Source organism: Lytechinus variegatus, chromosome 1 (assembly GCF_018143015.1).
Source record: "Lytechinus variegatus isolate NC3 chromosome 1, Lvar_3.0, whole genome shotgun sequence".
Classification (NCBI taxonomy): Eukaryota; Metazoa; Echinodermata; class Echinoidea; order Temnopleuroida; family Toxopneustidae; genus Lytechinus; species Lytechinus variegatus.
In genome coordinates, this window is record NC_054740.1 from 74,517,523 (window position 1) to 74,522,311 (window position 4,789).

Genomic DNA, 4,789 nt, shown 5'->3' on the forward strand with positions numbered 1-4,789 from the left:
AAAGGGAGGCCCAAATTGAGAAAGCTACCATAGTTTTAAAGATATTGATGGTCTCTAAAATTTGGCTGAGGGACAATGAAATGTTTTCCTAAACCTCAACTAGTTCACCAAAAAGTTTGTGATGGTCCCCACGTTCATCCAACAGTTTGCTTCGGGGAAAGGTCACCAAGAAGACCGACAAGCCGGAAGAGCAGAAGCTGTTCCCCTGTGCGTGTTCCTTCTGAGACACCAGTCCTCGCAGAAGAATGATCAGGATAAACCGAGATCAACACCTCCTGCGAAGGAAGAAATCAGATTGAAAAATAAACAAATGCATAAACATTGAAAAATTCGCTCTAAAATTTGGATGGAAATAACCTTTTGACCTTTACCTCGACCTTTGAACTTGACCTTGACCTGTGCAAGGTTACAAAGTTGTATGACAAATGATTGGTTTTTAATGATTTGTTAAATTATTTTTTTTATCATTGAAGGTAGAGGGCCGCCTTAAAAAGGGAAGAGCAGTATGTGTTGCAAATTTGTTCTAAGTGATTTTCAGTATGTTTTGGGCAAATTATGAACTTATGGCATCTCCTGATAAACTAAAGCATGCCGTCCAGTGGCTCTTTTAAGTTTTCACGTGCACTTGATGCATATAAAATAATACTGAATATTTCATGTAATCAACAGTGAAATATTGGTGTCTTCATGTTTCAATAAACATTGGAGTTTTTGTTTGTTTGTTTTCCAGAACCTATTACAGCATGATTTGTCAAGCCCTCCAAGAAGCCAAGCCAGATACCAGTGCCATATATCAGTTCACAAATGTGGAGTTTCAAATACTGCCAAATAGGACCTTTCCAGAATATACCTTTATTCCTCATCAGGGCTTTAAATAACCAGCGCAATTCTTGGATTAATGTGCCAGAAATTGCGCCTGCCCCATGTGGTTAGTGCCTGTCTTAGATCAACTAAATGAATGGGCAAACATTATTATGAGCAATATTAAGCTTAGTTACTTACTTTAATTATGTTCCTCCTCATCAAAATCATCTTCTCCTTCCTCATCATCAGAATCACTTGCTGGATTATTTGCATCTTCGTCAGCTATCAGAGGTTTCAAGTTGTCACAGTTTTTGCATTGGCATAGGTCTGAACACTGAAGGCCAAGATTAGAACAGCATCCATCGTCAGCATCTTCTGCCTTGCATTTTGAGCGCTTACACTTGCAGAATGCCAGTTCGAGTACACTTTCTGGTGCTGGTGCCAGATCCATCCAGTCAATGGCAAGCTCAATATCCTCCATTTTCCATCCATGGTTGACTGGCGATGGCAGATCTTGGTCTTGAACAAGGTTCTTCTTGAAGATGCTTGCCTGAAAACTGGCCCTCTGGATGTGTTTCCGCAGTGAATCCTGGTTTGGTGGCATTACAATTTCACTTCTGGTTGCAGTCTTGAGCATGATGTACCGGATTTTATTGACACTAGGCACATCCTTATGACCATACAGGTGACAAACAAATCTTTCCAGTCCATTATATACTTCTGCAGGGACGTCAAGAGAATCGCCAAGTTGCTTGAATGACTCCACATGTGCTGGAAATTTCTTCAGTAATGAAAAGGCCTTTGTCTTCCCTTTTCCATAGAACGAGCTGACGGAATCGCAGCCAGTGAATGCATGGAAACCAATCAGAGCACTTGTCAATGATTCTCCAAGTTCTTGTTGAATGGGGCGTACATGTATAGCGATAGTTCTCTTGTCATCTCTGCCTGTATGAAAATATGGAGGTGAAGCAATCTCCTTAGCATGTGCTACTGCCAGAACAAAAACATCTGTGTCTGGGGACTTGATGATGACTGGGGTGGCATTCGAAGTTTCCCCAATATACTTCGCATGCAATAGTATGCGGGTATCTGCCTCCTCATGGTCGCAACAAAGACTGTCGACTTGCGAACACGTCACAGCTCCGTTGACATCTGCCGCTTTTGTATGGCATTTGTCTTCATGTGCCACTACCAACTGCACACTTTTCAGCTTGTAAGCATCATAGTTCTGCCACTCTGTAAATAGAAAGCTGATCAGTTCTTGCTTGTTATGGCTGTTGGCAAGGAACTTCTTCCACTGCTTTGGTGTGTTCTGATCTGGCTTTCTGATGCGGACTCTTTGAGATCCAGTTGTCGCCCGTCTTGTCCTCTCTGCATTTTTTATGCTTACGTCAGGGTACGTATCAGTAACGAAATGGATGGACTTGGTCTGAGTCTCAAGTGTTAAGTTCATAAGCTGCTTGAACATTCTCATCGCCACTTCACCAAATGTCTTTGGAATGTTCTTCATCATTTGAAGAAGGGCCATAGCATGTACAATCCATATGCCACCTTTCGGAGGTTGAGGAGGAACTCTGGTGTGACCTTCTTCAGGTGCTGTAGGCATGTGCAGATCTTCTAACATGTGCAGGAGCTTGGCCTTGTTGGTTTTCATTAGCCAGCCATCAGCTTAGGCGATGGGCAGTGGCAATGGCCCAAGTGAATAGGTCATCATATTACGCAAGTCGACCTGTCTCCTTTTACCTATGATAACAAGGCGGGCGAACAGATCTCGGTCGCTCTTCAGCACCATCTCCTTCCCTTTAATGTTAGACACTGATTTCTTCATCATATTGCTGAAAGTCTTTAGTGTTGATGTACGTATTGTGTCTGTAAAGGCCTTGTCTTCCTTTTGCAGTCTTTCCTGGCAGTACTGCATGAAGCTTGCATCACCCTTTTCTTCTGCCGCCAACAGATCCCTAGTTATATCTGATGATGCAAGAACACCATAAGCAAGATGAACTATATCAGTTGAAGTTGCCTCTTCAAATGGATTAGTGAGACTTGAGATGGTGTCGATGATGGACTCCACATCTGATTCATCTCGCTTTATGCGGCTCTCTGTGAGGTCCTTGCGGAAGCATGATCTTTGACCCTTTCCTGCCATCTCCTCAACTTGCCTCATAATGGCTGCTCGCTCATGGTGTCCTGCCGTCCATCTGTTCACAGCGCCTTTGTTGACGGTAAATCCCTTAAAGCCTCCTCTTGTTTCGGAGTCTTTGTTTCTGGAAGATTGGAGTTTGCCACCGTATGGACTGCGCCTTAGCATATATTGCCTGGTCTACCACAACAACGACAGAGTCTAACTTCAACGAGTCAGTGATGTCAATACTTCGATGAAGCACAGTGTTGACAGCATTCATTTGTGTGGGTGAGGCGTCGATGACTAGAAGATAAGCGACGGTTGCCTTTGGTGGAATTCTTTTGACAAGCATCTGATTATATCCAGTCCATCCTGGCAGAAGGCGGCTACTGTCTGGTACAGGATACTTGGTGATAAAGTAGCCCTTGTCTATACGTCTTGCAGCCTGGATCGGTTTGGAGTACTCAGGCTCTTTTGGAGCTTCAGTTCACGTCCTAGTGGTTGCGGATTGGCCTTCTTGGTACCAAAAAATGGCACAAGTACCTCTTCTGGTGCTTTGAGTGTTCGTTCTTTTGTCTTCTTGACTGAAACAGATGTCTCTAGTGGTTGATCTATTTGAGCTGGCTTATGCTGAATGGCAATCCCGTTAGTGTTGTGGGTTGTACCTCTCCCCGAAAGTGTCTCCTCACCAAAGTCATTATTGTCCCATACCAGTGTGGTGTAAACTCCTTCTTGCAGACAAGATGGTACTTTGTTTTCGCCATTTTGAATCTCCTTCTTGGCCAGCGCAGTATCATGCTCGAGGACCTTGGTGTGGGACGTGGCATGTCCGAAGCCATTTAGAAGCCCAATCAGTTGTGCTGACCCAGTGATGTGGCGAACAGCCATGGCGAGTGATGTTTGCTTTGGCATTGCCTTCCTTCCCTTTGAAGTAAGATATATATGATATCCTGCGACAGGGACAATATCCGTCTATGTTGCTCTTCTGGCAGTGTTACAAACTTATCGCCTTCAGGATCTTCATTGAAACCAACCATCCATGAGAGGAAGTTGTAGAGCTTAGTTGGAACGATCTTCTCTGCCTTGTCCAGTGTCAGATGTGTTGAGTCTGGTGGCCATGGCATAGTTTGTGTTGGTATATCTTCAATTTCTTTCTTCAAATATATGGCGCTGTTGTACATCTCTGTCAGAGTGGATCCTGTTGCTCTACTTCGTTGTAAAACAAAGCCTTCATCTTCCTCCATGTCTGTGCTGATGTCAGTACCAGACGGTCCATCAACAGAAACCCTGCTGTTAGCAAAAAGGGTCTCTGCCGAAAGCTGCTTAGCATACACAATGTCGCTCTCATTAGGATTCTTCGGTCTTGCAAATATTAGACATGGGTATGTACTTTGTAGTCGACCCTTCAAACTGTTTGTTTTATACGAACTGGCATCCACCTTCTCAACTTCGGCTACAACTTGGACAAATTTCTTCTTGAGCGCGACCAACTCCCATGCCTTCTCCTTAATCAGCTTTTTCTCCACTACATCCTTACAGAACTTCTTAAATGACTCAGTGTTGTGCCTGTCATGCTGCTGCTTGTTTCCTTTCCTTGTCAAAGGTCGCGTGTAATTCAGGTAACACGTTGCATGGTACTTGACTTCTATGGCAACGCAATCTTGATGTTGGATGAGGCGTAAGATGCGAGTATTTTGCTCGTTGATAGCCTGCTCTAGAATTCGCCCTCCGTTAACTATCTCACAGTTGGAAAGTGGCTCCTTCACACGCTTTCCTTTCTTCTTTACATCCAACCGTCCACTCTTCTGACAGATGATACACTCTGCTGGGAGTACATGCATAGAACGACGGGAACTGGTGGCT